The sequence below is a fragment of the Lates calcarifer genome, linkage group LG7_2, assembly GCF_001640805.2.
Source record: "Lates calcarifer isolate ASB-BC8 linkage group LG7_2, TLL_Latcal_v3, whole genome shotgun sequence".
In the NCBI taxonomy this organism is placed as follows: Eukaryota; Metazoa; Chordata; class Actinopteri; family Centropomidae; genus Lates; species Lates calcarifer.
Genome location: NC_066854.1, coordinates 539,243 through 556,438, shown reverse-complemented (window position 1 = coordinate 556,438; position 17,196 = coordinate 539,243). Strand labels below are relative to the sequence as shown.

At 43.1% G+C, this 17,196-nt stretch overlaps 3 protein-coding genes and 1 long non-coding RNA gene across 12 annotated transcripts in view; 2 read left to right on the top strand and 2 right to left on the bottom strand.

The window, feature by feature from the left end:
* Nucleotides 1–17,196, bottom strand: part of LOC108873226 (pro-opiomelanocortin) — a 31,664-nt gene that overhangs the window by 3,996 nt on the left and 10,472 nt on the right. The window lies entirely within an intron of this gene.
* LOC108873190 (pro-opiomelanocortin) overlaps nt 1–17,196 on the bottom strand; it is a 31,636-nt gene that overhangs the window by 3,996 nt on the left and 10,444 nt on the right. The gene's annotated exons all lie outside the window — the stretch shown is intronic.
* Nucleotides 1–17,196, top strand: part of LOC108873213 (protein EFR3 homolog B) — a 39,491-nt gene that overhangs the window by 13,980 nt on the left and 8,315 nt on the right. The gene's annotated exons all lie outside the window — the stretch shown is intronic.
* Nucleotides 8,628–10,573, top strand: LOC108873191 (uncharacterized). 2 transcript variants are annotated; one of them, XR_007808990.1, is made up of 3 exons: nt 8,628–8,716; nt 9,860–10,066; nt 10,563–10,573. It is a non-coding gene; the product is annotated as an uncharacterized LOC108873191 (long non-coding RNA). The 2 variants fall into 2 exon arrangements; XR_007808989.1 differs by lacking the exon at nt 10,563–10,573 and adding an exon at nt 10,497–10,515.

Below are 17,196 nucleotides of genomic sequence, written 5' to 3'. Positions count from 1 at the left end.
AGTTTTGGATGATTGTGTGATTGTAAAACACTGTTGTAACTCTGAATACAAATACCTGACCACACAGACATTATAATGGAATGTCACAATAAAACTTAATTATTTACTTTATTTAATCTGAAAACATGTTTGAGTGACAGAGACAGACATGAACAGACTGAACTATCAGACTCTGCTACACTGAACACAGAGACACTGAGGAAACAGGAGAGAACAAGGACAAGAACCCAAACCCAGGATACAGAGGTTCAGTGAATGTGGTGTTGAAGGTGTGGAGGTGGATCAGAGAGTCAGAGGAGACTCTGTAGAAGGACAGAGAGCCAGCAGGACAGTCCACATACACTGCTACTCTGTTAGAGACAGAGGAGGAGGAGGAGGTGGAGGAGGAAGAGGAGGAGGAGGAGGAGGAGGAGGAGGAGGAGGAGGAGGAGGACATGGATGTTCCTCTGCTACTGTGCCAGAAAGTAGTAACCACCACCAGAGCAGTACAGGGTCCAGGACTGATCGTTCCTCCCAAACACACAGTCACTGTCTCCTTTCCTTCTGATTCCTCTGTAACTCACTGATATATAAACCCTTCCTCTCCACTCGGACCTCCCAGTAACAGCGACCAGTCAGACCAGTTCTACACAGCAGCTGAGGACACTGATCAAATCTGTCTGGATGATCAGGATATGACTGATCCTCATCCACAAGTGTCACCTTCCTGTTGTCGTCAGACAGTTTGATCTTTGTGTTCACTGTGTTTGTGTCGATTGTGAGTTGACAGGAATCTGATCGAGAGAACAAGACCACAATACAGCTGCAGTTATTGATGGATGATCTGATCATTGATTGACAGTTTGATGATGACTCATGACATCAGTGATGTGACAGTTTGAAGCTGCTTTGTTTTCAGGAATCACATTAAAAACACACTTACACTTCGTCAGACCTGGTCTCAACCATCGGACTCCACCAGGCTCCACCCTGAAAGGAGGAGGGGGGTCAGACCAGCACATTCTCTTTCAGCATGCTAACATGGACATTACATGGCTCTCATACACAGACTGTTGGATTATTCTCTTGTTGTTGTTGAAGTCAAAGCTCTTGTGTAGAGATCTGTCATCAGCTGTGACAGAGAAAATGTTTCCAGCTCTTCCTCCTCTATCAGACATTGTCTGTGGCTGCAGCAGGCCTCTCCATACCTGAGAGTGTCCAGTCTCCAGTCTGGATCCTCCAGCCAGCAGACAGCAGCCTTCACTCCTGAGTCTCCCTGGATGATTGTAGCTCAGGTCCAGCTCTCTCAGATGGGAGGGGTTGGATCTCAGAGCTGAGACCAGAGAAGCACAGCCTTCCTCTGTGATCAGACAGCCTGACAGACTGAAAACACACAACACACATGGCTGATGTTCAAGGATAGATCTTAGTTTAGCATATTTGCTAATTAGCAGTAAATGCAAAGTACAACTGATGGAGCTGATGGGAATGTCATTGGCTCTGTAGGTATTTGGTCATAAAACCAAATATTGAACCAAAGTCAGAGCATCACCAAAATTACAACAATTAATTCAGAGAGGAACAAGAAGGTCTGAACCACATTTCATCACAATCCATCCAACAGTTGTTGAGATATTTCAGTCTACACCAAAGTGGTGAATTTTGTCCACAGAGCCAAGCTAGTAGTGAGGTTAAAACATGTTTTAAGACAGAAGATGCACTGTTGTCTCTCACACAAGAAAAACGTGACATCAGTTAAACAGTTGATGAATCCTGACCTGAGAGTCTCCAGTGAACAGTGTGGACTCTTCAGTCCAACAGACAGAGTCTTCAGTCCTGAATCCTTCAGGTTGTTGTTACTCAGGTCCAGATCTCTCAGACTAGAGGACTGGGAGCTGAGAACTGAGGACAGAGCTTCACAGCTTCTCTCTGAGAGGTTACAGCCACTCAGTCTGAAGAGATGATGATAAGGAATTAAAGAAGAAAGGAATTTATTTTCTCTCCTGTTGAAAAGACAGCAGTGTCTTATATAACGATGAATGAATCCAACTATCTATATACTTACAGAGCTTTGTTAGAGGCTTTGACCACTGGCAGCAGCCTCAGAAGAGCCTCCTCTGAAGCAGAGTATTTCTTCAGGTCAAACACGTCCAGATCTTTTTCTGATGACAGTAAGATGAAGACCAGAGCTGACCATTGAGCAGGAGACAGTTTATCTGTGGAGAGACGTCCTGAACTCAGGGACTGTTGGATCTCCTCTACCAGAGAACGATCATTCAGTTCATTCAGACAGTGGAACAGGTTGATGCTTCTCTCTGCAGAGGGAGTCTCTTCAACCTTCTTCTTGATGTACTGGACTGTTTCCTGATTGGTCTCTGAGCCACTTCCTGTCTGAGTCAGCAGACCTTGTAGAGAGATCTGATTGGTTGGCAGTGAAAGACCCAGGAGGAAGCGGGAGAACAGGTCCAGGTGTCCATTTGGACTCTGTAAGGCCTTGTCCACAGCACTCTGGTAAAAACTGTGTCTCTGCAGATTCATATTTTCTTGCATTTAGACTTCTGGGAGGTTGGTTGTTCTTCTGACAGCAGATTGACTCCAGAGCTTGATGAAGGTCAGATGGACATGAAGAGCAGCCAGAAACTCCTGAACACTCAGATGGACGAAGCAGAACACCTTGTCCTGGTACAGTCCTCTCTCCTCTTTAAAGATCTGTGTGAACACTCCTGAGTACACTGAGGCTGCTCTGATATCGATGCCACACTCTGTCAGGTCTGATTCATAGAAGATCAGGTTTCCTTTCTGCAGCTGAGTCAAAAGCCAGTTTTCCCAGAGACTCAATCATCTTCCTGGTCTCTGGACTCCAGAGTGGATCTGTCCCAGATCCTCCATCATACTTGATGTTCTTCAGTTTGGTCTGAACTACCAGGAAGTGGATGTACATCTGAGTCAGGGTCTTGGGCAGCTCTCCTCCCTCTCTGGTTTTCAACACATCCTCCAGAACTGTAGCAGTGATCCAGCAGAAGACTGGGATGTGGCACATGATGTGGAGGCTTCGTGAGGTCTTGATGTGGGACATGATCCTGCTGGCCTGATTCTTCAATCTGAACCTCTTCCTGAAGTACTCCTCCTTCTGTGGGTCAGTGAACCCTCTGACCTCTGTCACCATGTCAACACACTCAGGAGGGATCTGATTGGCTGCTGCAGGTCGTGTGGTTATCCAGAGGCTGAGCAGAGGGAAGCAGTTTCCCCCTGATGAGGTTTGTCAGCAGCACGTCCACTGAGGTGGACTCTGTAACATCAGTCAGGATCTCAGTGTTGTGGAAGTCCAGAGGAAGTCGACACTCATCCAGGCCGTCAAAGATGAACACAACCTGGAACTCTTCAAACCTGCAGATTCCTGCTTCTTTGGTTTCAGTAAAGAAGTGATGAACAAGTTCCACCAAGCTCAACTTTTTCTCTTTCAGCACATTCAGCTCTCTGAAAGTGAATGGAAATGTGAAGTGTTATGTGCTGGTTGGCTTTGTCTTCAGCCCAGTCCAGAGTGAACTTCTGTGTTAAGACTGTTTTCCCAATGGCCAGCCACTCCTTTGTCATCACTGTTCTGATTGGTTCATCTCTTCCAGGTGAGGCTTTAAAGAGGTCTTCTTGTCTGATGGTTGTTTCTGGTCTGTCTGGTTTCCTGGGATGCTTGTTTCCATCTGTCTGACCTCATGTTCATCACTTGACCTCTCCAGTCCCTCCCTCTGTGATGTAGAGCTCTGTGTAGATCTGATTCAGAAGGTTGGGTTTCCTGCTTAGAGATCCCTCAAACAAACACTGGAACTTCTTCTTCAGGTTAGATTGAGGTGTGCTGGACATAGCAGGAGATTCTGAAAGAACACAGAACGTGTTTTCTTAAAGTGGTACATATTACCAAGTGTGAGAAACACAATACAAACTCACACTGACAGCTACTTTAACAACAGTATTTACTTTTAAGGCCTTCTATTGGCTTTAGTGTTGTCCCTCACTTGAGTGCTTTGGATAAAAGTGTGTACTAAATGAGTAAATGTAGAGGGAGAAATGAACATTAAATAAGGCAAATGTCTAGCCTGTGGGTCCCATCAATGAGACAGAGGGGGCCAGAGGATAGTGAGGTTTAGCTGGGAGAGGGAGGAGAGGACGGTCAGGATTTAGAAACTCAAGGTCCTCCATAGGAAAAGGAGGGAAGAGACAGATCTTTGTTCCATGATCAAATTAGAATTACAAGTTGCTCATATATAAAGTATTTTTTTCTTTTCAGAGACATATCCAGGACAGAGGAATGGAGCAATTAGAGAGCAGGTGTTTGACAGGCAGATTTCATATGCTCTACTGGAGACTAATCCATCATAAGGCATCAAAACTGAGCCTTGTTTTGATTTTGTTGCAGACAACATCATTAGTTATTGTCCACATAAGCAACATATCAATATGTGGTTATAAAAAAAATGACAGTCCTCCTAAAGCATGCACATACGAACATATTTCCCTCCATGTGTTGAGACGTCAGTAAACGTCTCATTTCTCCATCATGTTAAATCTTTAGAGAAATCCTCTTACTGCTCTGCAGACAGTCAGCCAGCTCCTCCTGCTTCATTCTCCTCAGGAAGTTCAGTGTGATCTTCAGAAACTCCTCTCTGCTGCTCCTCCTCTGCTCTTCATCCTCACCGTCCAACACCTCCTCATCCTCCCTCTGACTCTCTAAGCATTCTGGGTAATCTAGACTCAGAACCTTCTGCATCTTCTTCAGCTCCTTCTTCACAAAAGTGACGATGTTCTCCTCCAGCAGCTGGAACAGAAAACTATATGAATGACTCCATCAAACTAAAATCATGGAGCCAAACATCAGATCCATGTTGGACACACTGACAATCCACTGGTCTAAAAAGTGCAGCATGGAGATTATTGTCAACACAACAGATGTAAAAGTAGTTGTTGTCCATGTACAGACCATAAATATGGAGTCCAGGTGTGTTTGATGCTGCTGGGCAGACTGACCACTGGGAACCTCTGAGCTCTCCTGGTCCACTCTGTGGAGGAATCATGAAGAATTAGCTCACATTATGTCTGTCCACACAGAGACAGACACAAGCTAAAGGTCCATCAAGTCATATTTGGATGTGAAGAGTGAATCAGACGACTCCCTGTAGTGGTAAAGGTTTACTAGTCCTGCTGATCCCACTGAGAATCAACACAAACTGTTTCTGTCTCTTTCATGTGAACGACTGCGGTGGACACTATGAATGTCTTCCAGGAGAGACTGTCTGAACATGGGAGGAGTTATCTCCATATTTAAACCACATCACGTCTCCCCCCTCTCTATGACGGCCGGAGTTTTACCTCCACCTTCCAGTGTGGACATTCACAACAGATAGAAACACTTTGATTTCAGACGTGGTCCAACAACACGTCGTACAAACTAGTTCTTTTCTAGAATAACCTGAGTCTCACTGTCAGTTACAGCTTACATCTGATCAGCTGATGGACGTCGACCTTTAAAATTAATTTCCCAGTCCTTCGACTCGTCGCTCTTTAAAGACAGACAGCTGGGTTCAGGAGAGTCTGGTCTCTGCTGCTGGATCCTGAAACTAAAACAGAACTGATGAATCCACATGTTGGATAAAAACTGATGAAAAATATGTTCAATATTTTAATAAACACAGCAACTAACTTTTAGTCTGAAAAGTCTTTCTGTCAGTTTTTAATTCTCACCTTCCATCAACAGACTGTCTGAAATTAAGAGGGTGCTTCATTGACTTGTTGCTCTTCATGGACACACAGCTGGGTCCAGGTCCAGGTCCAGGTCCAGGTCCAGCGGAGTGTGGTATCTGCTGCTCTGGGCTTGAACACAACACACACAGAGCAGTGAGTGTGAATCATGATGGTGCAGTGATGTGAGTGCTGAGCTCTGACATGGAGAAGAGTCATGGACAGTTAGAGATCCTCATCTCACCTCTGAGCTTTGGTCTGGCTCTCATGTTCCCCACACAGAGTGGTTTTAGAGGGAGGGACTCCCTCCTCTCTGTCCTCATCACTCATGCTGAGAAAACACAAAACACTAATCATTCATCTGCTCATCAACTCCAATCATTTCTCCTGGAGAAATCTCAGCTGCTCCTCCACTGATCTTCTTCTTTCCTCTTTCACATCAGTGTCAGTTGAATGCAGTCAGACAGCAGTGAGGCAGAGGAAGCTGCCATCAGCTGCTCTACTTCTACTATCAGTCCACTAGATGGAGCCATGGAGCTGCAGTCAACAGCAGCTCAGCTCACACTCGATGCATGGACGACCATTTCATTGACTGACACACAGAAGGACTGAGATCCACTGAGTTTCTCTGACACTGTCTCTGTGTCTACAGCCTCCCTGTAGAAAACCACTGTGTGGATGATGATCTAAATATCTGCACATTCATTTCCTGTTGATCCAACAGCTGTTGCAGCTCTGACAGATCCTGCTGTTGAAAATAAGAATGAGTTTTAATGTGTCTGTAAACTCCTGATAAGTTCACCTGTCCTACCTGTTCAGACTGAGGTTTCCCTCCACAGTAACAGAGACAGTCTGAGCTGATGGAACCTGCAGAGTCTCAGGACTAAACGCTCTGTAACAGTTACAGCTCTGACTCAGTTACATACTAAAACAACTGGAGCGCCACATTTCTGTTTCTATGGTAACTCAGGTAACGACAGGTGTTCACCAGTAAAACAGTAAAAACAGTCACTTTACCTTCAGACGGAGAAAACAAACTGCGTCACAGTGTTCAGTAAAAGTGAAACTAAACTTTAACCAGGAAACAAGGTGTCAGTCAGTTCATCAGCTGCTCTACTTCTACTATCAGTCCACTAGATGGAGTCATGGAGCTGCAGTCAACAGCAGCTCAGCTCACACTCGATGCATGGACGACCATTTCATTGACTGACACACAGAAGGACTGAGATCCACTGAGTTTCTCTGACACTGTCTCTGTGTCTACAGCCTCCCTGTAGAAAACCACTGTATCAGACAAACTACAGCTCTTTATTCCACACACAACAACTGGGACTGAATTTATTTCACCTCAAAGATCCAGTATAACAACACTCACTCAGTTCACTGACACTGAAAATGTAAATATCATTTCCATATTTCCATCTTCTCCTGCTGAGCTCTGACTGACAGACTCTGTCGGTCACATTAGTTATTAGTTAATAGACTTTTAGAGTAAAATAAGCAGAAATCGTCTGGATGCAGGATGAGAACTTGTAAAGGAGGATTTCTGAATCTCAGTACTGCTCCTTTAAGGATCTGAACACTTCGTCCTTCCTCAGAGAAACTGCTGAAGCTCTTACAGGGAAAATATGACTGATAACAACATGACTTAATGTTTTCTGTCTAAACTTCTGTCAGGGCCTCTGGTAACAAACCAACAACTAAAACCACAGCAACAACACATTTACACACAACATGGAGGAGAGAGTTCATTTCTTTACATTTACAGCTCTGACTCTGCTACAGTAACATTAAAACAACAGTAGAATAACATTAGAATAACACTTCAGTAACTGCAGGTAACTCAGGTAACGACAGGTGTTCACCAGTAAAACAGTAAAAAGTCACTTTACCTTCAGACGGAGAAAATAAACTGCGTCACAGTGTTCAGTAAAAGTGAAACTTAACAGGTGAGGGTGTGTCAGTCAGTGTCAGGTGTTGAGGGCATGGAGGGGTGCAGCTTTGGATAAGTTGCAGAGTTAAGTTAGTGGAGGATGTTTCCAAACAGGCAGATTTAATCAGAGGATCTGGATGATTTCAGGCTTTTAGGATAAAAATAGATTCATTAGTTCAAAACAAGAACAAGCTTAAATGTCCATTTTTTCTAAAGGCAACCTGATGCAAAAAATGACCACAAGGAGTGACCTGTCAAAATAAAAGACCAATGGGTATACTGTAAAAACTTTAAGAGAAAGATGAACTGTTCAAAATAAAAGACCAGGGGGTACACTGCAAAAAACCTGACAGCAACAAACAAACAATGGACTGACTCTGTTGGAGCAGAGCATACGATGTAAAAACTGAGAGGAAATGAAGGACTGTTAAAACTGTTCTGGGTCTATAATCAATCGGATGCATAATAAGCTGATTCTATTAGAAAATTAGTGACATTAAAATCCTCTGACCATTCCAATGGATGGATTGTTTTAATCCATCCATTAATATGATATTCTGAGTAATATAACATCTCATGTTTACTTTAAACACAGTTTAAACAAAAATGATGTACATTAATTTGATTAACACATTAAAATGTGCCTAGTGGTGCCTGGTTAAAGTGTGCCTGGTGCTTGGTCAAAGGTCAAAGGTCAGTTCTGATCTGAACAGATTAAACACAGTAAAAGAACAACATTTTTATCCTTTAATAATCTTAACGTCCTTCTTTCAAAGGTTGGAGGAGGAAGAAGTTCATGAAGAATCACTGAGAAAAGTTTAAAGAACAAACTTAAACACATTAAACATGCTGATTTTTAACTGTGTGATGTTTTCAGTTGTGTTTGTTTGTCTGAGCTCTTCTGTCTCTTCGGCCTCTAAACTCGTCGTGATGAGGAAGAAGTAAAGGCGACCAGAGAGAGGAAGAACATGTGACCACATCCTGACTACACACACACACACACACACACACACACCAACACACACCAACACACACAGTCAGAGTGAGTGTCAGTCGGAGTCTGTGATGTTTCAGGTGAGAAGTTATTTTTTAGATTTTATTACAAACTAAACGTTAATATCAGATCACTGCTGTTTCTCAGACTGTTTTTATTTACTGTTTACACTTGTATCCACCGTATAACAACACTATGAGCTGAGTATAAATTGTTTTTAATGATACACTTTACTTGAAGTTTAATGGTTTAAATGATGACAATGTTATAGGCGTGTTAAAGAGGAAATATGGAAGTTCTGAAACACATTTTGTTCCTTGTAAAACTCTGTAAATGCCAGTGCAGCTTTAACCTGCTCGTTAGGTGTCTAAGTCTAAACGACGGAAACAGACCAGAGAGAATTATCGTCTGAAACGACAGAAAATGTAAAATGAGTTGTGTTGATTTTCAGATGAAATTCAGGTTTAAAACGTGAATGTGTCCCTTTAAGAGAAGTAGAGTCTTAATCGTCTCTGGGTGTGAATTCTTAGAAGTGTCCTCTTATCACACATTCACACTTAGTCATATAGATACATACAGCTGCTGTGTGGTCTGTATGTAGTCAGTGCGTTCAGTCAGACTTTCCACTGCTACCCAATAAAACCAGTAAAAACACGATAACATCCAGAACATTAATAGAAACAGTAGAACTGTTTCTATGGAAACTGAGGTTGCAGCTTCCTGTCCGTTAGAGTTCAGAAGTTGTCCTCAAATCAGCAGCAAGTGAAGCTAGCTGTGTTTCAAACTCCAGAGCTGAGCTTAGGACCGTTCACAGACCGGACCAGACTGAAGTCAAGATGGAGACCAGCTCGAGTCACATGGTCTGAGTTCACACATACTGTATAAATACCCACACACATGCCTTCACACTTCATTTATAACGACGTTAATCACAGTCAAAATTAGTTCTAGATTTATTTAACTTGACACGATTAAACTGAGTAATATCTCAAAAGTTTGGTTTAAAACATCTAAAATTTTAACTTAAATTCTGACTTTCATAATTCATCAGTTTAAAATGGCAGCTTCGTTAACCATAGTTTACTCCACAGTATGTAGGACCTTTCTATGAGGCACCCATTTCTTCCAATGACAGCTGCTTATAGGTAACGACTCTCAGGTGTCCACAAGCACTCACTAACGAGCTCTGCCTCACTAACGAGACTCTTTGTGTCGTCCCTCAGATTCATATGACGACACCGTCCTGATAACAGCCCCAACAACCATGCACATAAACACACCGACACGCAGCGTTACCAGGTGTGTTCGTGCGTGACAACATGTCTGACTTATGGACATTCTCCTCGTCTGCTACTCCTCCCATAATGCATCACTCCACCCTGCCCTCGCTCTCGTCATTCAGGAACCATGGAAACCATTCTCATTCTAAGGTTGTTATTAATCTGTTTATTTACCACCTTTTATGTATTTATTTCATTACTTACAGACTTGATTATGACCCTACCTATTTATGTACTAAACTTATCTGCACAATTTACTTATTTATGCCTCCCTCCTCCTCAGGTAACCTCCCCACATCACCTCCCTCCTCCTCAGGTAACCTCCCCACACCACCTCCCTCCTCCTCAGGTAACCTCCCCACATCACCTCCCTCCTCCTCAGGTAACCTCCCCACACCACCTCCCTCCTCCCCAGGTAACCTCCCCACACCACCTCCCTCCTCCTCAGGTAACCTCCCCTCATCACCTCCCTCCTCCCCAGGTAACCTCCCCACACCACCTCCCTCCTCCTCAGGTAACCTCCCCTCATCACCTCCCTCCTCCTCAGGTAACCTCCCCTCATCACCTCCCTCCTCCTCAGGTAACCTCCCCTCATCACCTTCCTCCTCCTCAGGTATCTTCCCCTCACTTCTTTCCTCAGGCCCAGGTAACCTCCCCTCACCTCACTCATCCCCAGATCTCCTCCCCTCTCCACCTCCCCCATTCTCAAGTAACCTCCCCTCACTATGTACCCCAGTCCCAGACGACCCCCTCTTACCCCCCCATCAGGCCCAGGTCACCACCTCTCACCACCTCCCTTACTCCCAGATGACCTCCCCTCATGTCCTCACCCCGCCCCAGCACCACGTCTCCAGCCAAAACCACGATCCAGGTTTACTAAACTGGGACAAACCTGTACCCCCGTCCGAACTCTCGTGCCTGTTCAACAGCTACAGTTACCCATACCAGGTAAGACAATGTGTATTCAGATCAAAAACCAGATCCAGAACCACCTCTGATTATCATCTTTGATCTGAAACAGAACCAGACCACAGCACACCTCGATCTCCATCTCCTGAACCAGAACCAGAACCAGTTCAGTACTGGTGTGACTCACCATGGGGATGAATTGGAGGACGCTCACACACTCCTTGTCGGTGGTGTGTATGGACATGCTGACACACCTGGTCCAGATCACGATACCTGGGGGTCTCTGGAGGCGACTCTGTCCCAGACTCAGTGCTCTCCTCTGGGCTCCATGTCTGGGGGGATTGCCCTGGGGAAGTGGAGCTCCATGGAGTTCAGCTCATCATCCACTGAAGACTTCTCCAACACCCAGTTTTTCCCTGACAGCTACCACGATGGTAACACCCAGCAGTCCTTCTGTAGTCCCACCACCCCTGGTCCAAGTCCTCATTACCCACAAACCCCAGCCATCTCCAGCCCTGGTCCTCAAATACATCCCAGGAAAGACAGATTTGGTTTTCACATGCAAACGTCCACACAGCTGAGCAGAGATCAAACCCTCAGCTGCTGTCTGCACGAGTCTGAAACTTACCCTCTGAGCTCCAATGCCGGTCAGCAACCCCAACATCAAACAAGCCAATGCCTTCCCCCGAGCCAAACTGAGCCGATCCAGGACCAGACGGGCCTCTTCGACACCACAAGGTCCTCAGAGACCGGTTTTTCTCCACAGGGAGGAGGCCAGAATGTCGGCAGTACCGCCCAGTCTCCGAGCCTCCCTGCTGGGCTGATCTGGAGAGAGGAGAGTGGAGGAAGAGGAAGAGGTACAGGAGGAAGAGGAGGAGGGAGAGGAGAGGGTCAACAAGACTGGAACTGGGTGAGTTGGACATACAGAGTATTTTTTTAGCAGATGTAATCCTAATTCTAATCATACAGAGCCCCGGAGCAGACATGGAGGAAAAAATTAATTCTCAAAGATGTACTTTTCTGAGTTCCCGAGAAACTTTCTGGAGATCTTGCAAAAGATTTTAACCTTCTGATTTTTTTTTCCCTTGTCTTCCATGTCCACGTCTTCTCCCGGGCTCTATGTGATCATGTTATTTTGAAAATGAATGAGGAAATAAGTGGGTGAATGTTTGAGTAAATATATCGTTAAGTATGCAAAGAATGTGCATGTGATAAAAGTAAGTACAGAAGTAATTCATAAAGAACTAAAAACATAAATAAATGCTTAAATACAAACATAAATAAGTAAACAGGTGATTAAATTAGTTAAAAGAACAGGTAAGTGCAAAGTTACACGCAAGAATAAGTAAATAACTGCTTCAATAAGTAAGTGAGTAGTAAATTAGTAAACAAAATATAAACAAAATAAATAAAACATTACATTTTACCACCAGTGTTGGCTCCAACTTGATTTAAATCTTCACTGTTCATTTTCAGATACAAAGGCTACAACCTGAAAACAGCACAAAGGTTGTGGACTGCAGGTAACCTGGATGAAGATGGTGCTGTATGAATTAATTTCACCTCCTAGATTAATGAAACTTGTATCTAATGTAATCTATTCTGCTGTGTGTGTGTTACAGGCTGCTGTGTACAGTGTGCAAGCGTGATTTCAGGAGTCTGCCGGCGCTGAATGGTCATATGCGCTCACACAGCGGCTTCAGGTCGGCTTCATGGATCAAGAAGGTAAACAACAAAACAAAAACATGTTGTTGTCACTTAGGAGGACTTAGCATTGACTCACATTTATCCCCAGAGACAAAACTTGACTTTTAAAAAAAACACCCTCCGTGTGTAAATACCTTAATTCGTAACCTTAAAATGTAATGTTTTACCTTGATGAGAACAGCAAGTCCACAAGTAGGAGATGAGTCCCCATAATGTCAGCTTATAACTTTTATAAACTGTCGGAAACACTGCCCCCCTGTGGCTACTTCATGAGAGTTCAGGCTTTATTGTCTGTTTTCTTCTCCAGGGTGAGGACTCCTCTCTGCCCGTCCAACCCTCGGCCTCCATGGTGATGCCAGTTTCTGTGCCTGTCCAGACCAGGGGCGTATCTAAGAGTGGACAGAAGAGATGCAGTCGCCTCTCTCCGGCCACCAGGGGCGCTGTGCTCTACCGCAGCCTGATGCACCAGGAAGAAGAGGAGGCGGTTGCTGCTGCTGTTGCTGGTGGAGGTGGTGGTGATGGTGAAGCAGTTATCAGCGGTGATGGAGCGGTTGATGGTGGCAGAGGTCACTACACCCCTCCACCCATGCTGTGTCCCCTCAGGGTGGGGCCAGGGCTGTACTGCTCCCTCAACACCAGGAGGCAGCAGAGAGTACAAACTGTGCAGCTTCACAACACATACAGTGAGTCAATACGTCATTAAACCAGTTATAAGTCTTGCTGGCGACACCTAGAGGCTGCGCTGGTCATTACAGATACAAACATATAAATAATGTTGATAATTTAGCTAATTGTCACAACATTTTCTGTCCACTAGAGAGCGCTGATGAGTTTGTTTTTCTGAAGTGTTTTTTCACTTTTTGCAAACTGTTTCAGTTACATAGTTTGTCCACTAGGGGACACTGACAAATTTATTTTTACATGATAAAATATATACTCACTACTCAATTATGTCATGTATTTATGTTTAAAGCATAATTAGCAACTTATAAATTGTTTTCGTTAATTCAGCCTGAAAAATCCAGACTTGGTTTGGCACTAAATGACAATAATTTACACCTAATTATTTATAATTATTCCAGGAACATTTACATTTAAGTTTACATATCTTGTAAAAACTAAAATATTATTCTTGTCTAAGCAGTAGGGGCTTTAATCAAACATGTTGCTCTGCTGATTGGTTAACAGCCATGATGTGATATTAAAGTCCTTTATCTGTGATTGGCAGATGGACTCAAAGACCTTGTTGCCATGGAGACACTAACATCAGGAATCAATAAGCCGTACGTAAAATTTACCTCATCAAAAACCACAACACATTCTTACGATGTAATCTCTGTCTGATCAACTAATAACCCTGAGCTGTGAATCAACAGGAGGATCAATGTAGGGCGGGGCTTCCAGGCTGAAATCCCGCCCCTTTGTGACCATAAATACACCCACTCTGACTCCCAGAATGCACTGCTGCTGTGGACGCCCTGGGACGAGCTGGAGAAACCTGTCAATCAACAGAGAGGTAAACACCTCAACATAGTTATCGTTACACATAATCATGATTACCTCTTGGTTATTTTTTTGATTGATACATTGTTCATCCAGTCGAGGCTCTGGTGATGATGGCTCGATCCAGTGTGGTGCCAGGGGGCCGGGGCCAGCCCAGAGTACGTCCTCCACGTCCTATCAGAGTGCAGAGGAGACTTCCTGGTAAAATTTTATTGGCTGTTTGATTCTTTACTTACTTAGTTAAAAACTACACATCTAACAGGCTGTATCTTGTTTGTTCGATCTGTACACAAACAGAAACGTAAACATGACAGTTTGTGGTTTTAGGGAGGGTTACGGACAAGAACTCCGTTATGTTCAGACAGGACTGGGTTTGGTTTTGGTTTCTGTACTGGGATGATGGCGACAACCTCAAGGTGACATGAAGACATCAGGATGCTGCACACTGTCACTGCACCGACTGTTGTTCAAAAAGACGTACGCCCAAAACAGATTAAACAAACGATGTGTGTTCATTTGTGAACTTTAGAGGCGTTACTAGGTGCACTGTTGACCTCATGTGTGAATCCAGTCTTTGGGCTAAACTAGGCTATCCATGTCACAACTCTATCTCTTTTTAAAACACCTGAGCCTCAAATCAATGAGTCAAATATTTCTCTAGAACATTAATAATCCAAGACTAAACAAGCATCAGTCAATCTGCTGCATCAGAATTGTGTGGATGTGGTTTGATCAGATTGAATAACTGTAACCAAACAAACCACCAAATGTCGTGAGATCAGTTATGAATGCTGCTGAATTCTTATTGGTGCACAGAGGTACCAGCCCAGAGGAAAACAGCATCCTTACAAACTGTTATCTGATATGTCCACAGACTGTTTAGCTAATTGTTTAACCTGCTTTAGTTTTCCAAATCACACATGGCCGATGTGACACTAATGTCAGTTGTTGTTTTGGTTTTCTAGCTGACGGTGGAGAAGCTTCTTTCAACCGCTGAAACCTCCAACAACAACCACACAGGTCAACATCCATGTATTCAAATTAATGTTTCATGATTCACAGATTTAACCAAGAGTTAGAAATTTATAGTGTATTGATTGTATATCACAGGTCTCAGTTGGAGTGCAGCCGAGACGAGGATGCTGGTTAAATCCCTGCAGCTCCACCATAAAGATTTCAGCAGTGTCCAGAGAGCTGTGAGTTTTATTTCCTGTTCAATCACCGGCTCAGTCTGGTTTTACAGTTTTAAATGACCTATAATCTGTTATCATGTGTGTTCAGGTTCAGACCAAGTCCCTTTCCCAGTGTGTGGAGTTTTATTATCTCTGGAAGAAGAAACTGAACCTGAATGTGAGGACCCCGCCTGGTTGACCGTTACTCTGCCAAACGCAAATGTAAGAAACCGTTAATATCTGAGAAAATGTGGGCTACCGTCCGCAATCAGTCCAAATGATGCAAACTTCAGATTTGACAAAATTTTCCTTCTACATCTATTATTATGTTTTTAGAGTTGGTTTAGGTGAGAAAGTAAAAATTTAGATGATAAATATTTGGTCAGTGGTTAGTTGCTGGTCATGTCTAATCAGTCCCAAGTCAAGACCATGAAGTCTCAAATCAGGTCCCAAGTCAAGACCAACAAGATACAAGTTAAATTCTAATTTAAGACTAACAAGTCCAAAGTCAGATTCCAAGTGAATAACACCAAGAACCCAAGTCAGGTCCTAAGTCAAGCTTATCTAATTCCAAGTCAGATCTAAGTGTTTATTAATGTATTTGTTAACGACTATAACTCTGTCTATGAACATCCATCAGAGGAGGAAGTAAAACACTAACAGAATAATATCAAGTCTTCATAAGCAAACAAATACTGTAGATTAATAAACAGTTAAAATGTCTTTTTAACCTCATTAAAACGTGTTAGAAACCATTTAATGTTTGTACATTGCTTCAAAGTGTTTATGAGAACTCCTGACTGCAGCTAAACATAGTAACAAGTCAGTAAACTAAGCGCAGACACAGTTTGAGTTCCAGTCGAGTCGGTTAGATCAGTTTTCAGGTCAGTAACTTCAGTCAGTGTGAACACAAATGAAACTCAAGACTGAATGAATAAAAACCACTGAAACCAAATTCCTGTTATCACTCCACACACACACCGAAACACAAAATACACACTCTGAAACGCACACTGAACTCACACTTCCTGTCAGAGTCGTCACGTTTCTGAACAAACTGTGACTTGACATTTCAGATAGCCAGTGTGTGTCTGTGTGGTCAGACCTCAGTGAGTCAACTTTAATTTTCCGTGTTGTCAGTTTCTTTTAGATGAATTTGGTCGACTTTGTAGTTTTTTTAATCAGCTTTATTATGTATGTCATTCAGATTTCCATCGGTCTGATCCACTTTGACTTCCTGTGAGCTGGTTTCAGTTTAGTTTTTGATTTTGTCAGATTAGAGTAACTAAATAAAGCTCATCAGGAAAGCGTTCATTTAACTGTTCTTTACTTTGTTCCATGTTATTCAGCTGGTTTGTTTTTCAGCCTCTTTCAGGCTGGTGTTTTACACAGTATGTCATCAAATGTTTCAGGTCAAGCAGAACAAGAGCAAAGTCAAGATGAGCAAATCATAGATCAGGTCCTAAGTCAAGCCCCAAGCCAAGACAATGGTTTTGTTCCAGAGCAGAAAGTAACTGATGAGTCATTGGTTATTGATCAATAACCTGATTAGGTTTATGACGGTGTATTTATGTGACAATGGTGACAAAAGACTCACCTATCTTCTTTTCTTGTCCCCAGGGTCAGAGGTCATCAAGATCTCACAATGCATCATGAACTCAGGACTGGACTGGAGCTACACACTACTTGCTGGCACACACGAACACACACAGACAAACAAACAGGTTTTATTATTAAGGTTAAAACAGCAAAAACTGTGAGTTTACTTACAAGTTTAGTGCTTAAAATCCTTAAACCAGTTCTTTTAAATAATGTTTAACATAATCACATATATCGCACATCTATTTATTCCCAGTTTGCTTTCTTGATATCTGAAGCCATGTTGTTGCATTATTAAAAACTTATTTAGATGAACTGAACATTAAAAGGAAAACTGCACCAATAAGCATCTTTGTCTCCATTTTTAAAATATTAAACCTCTCTTTTCTG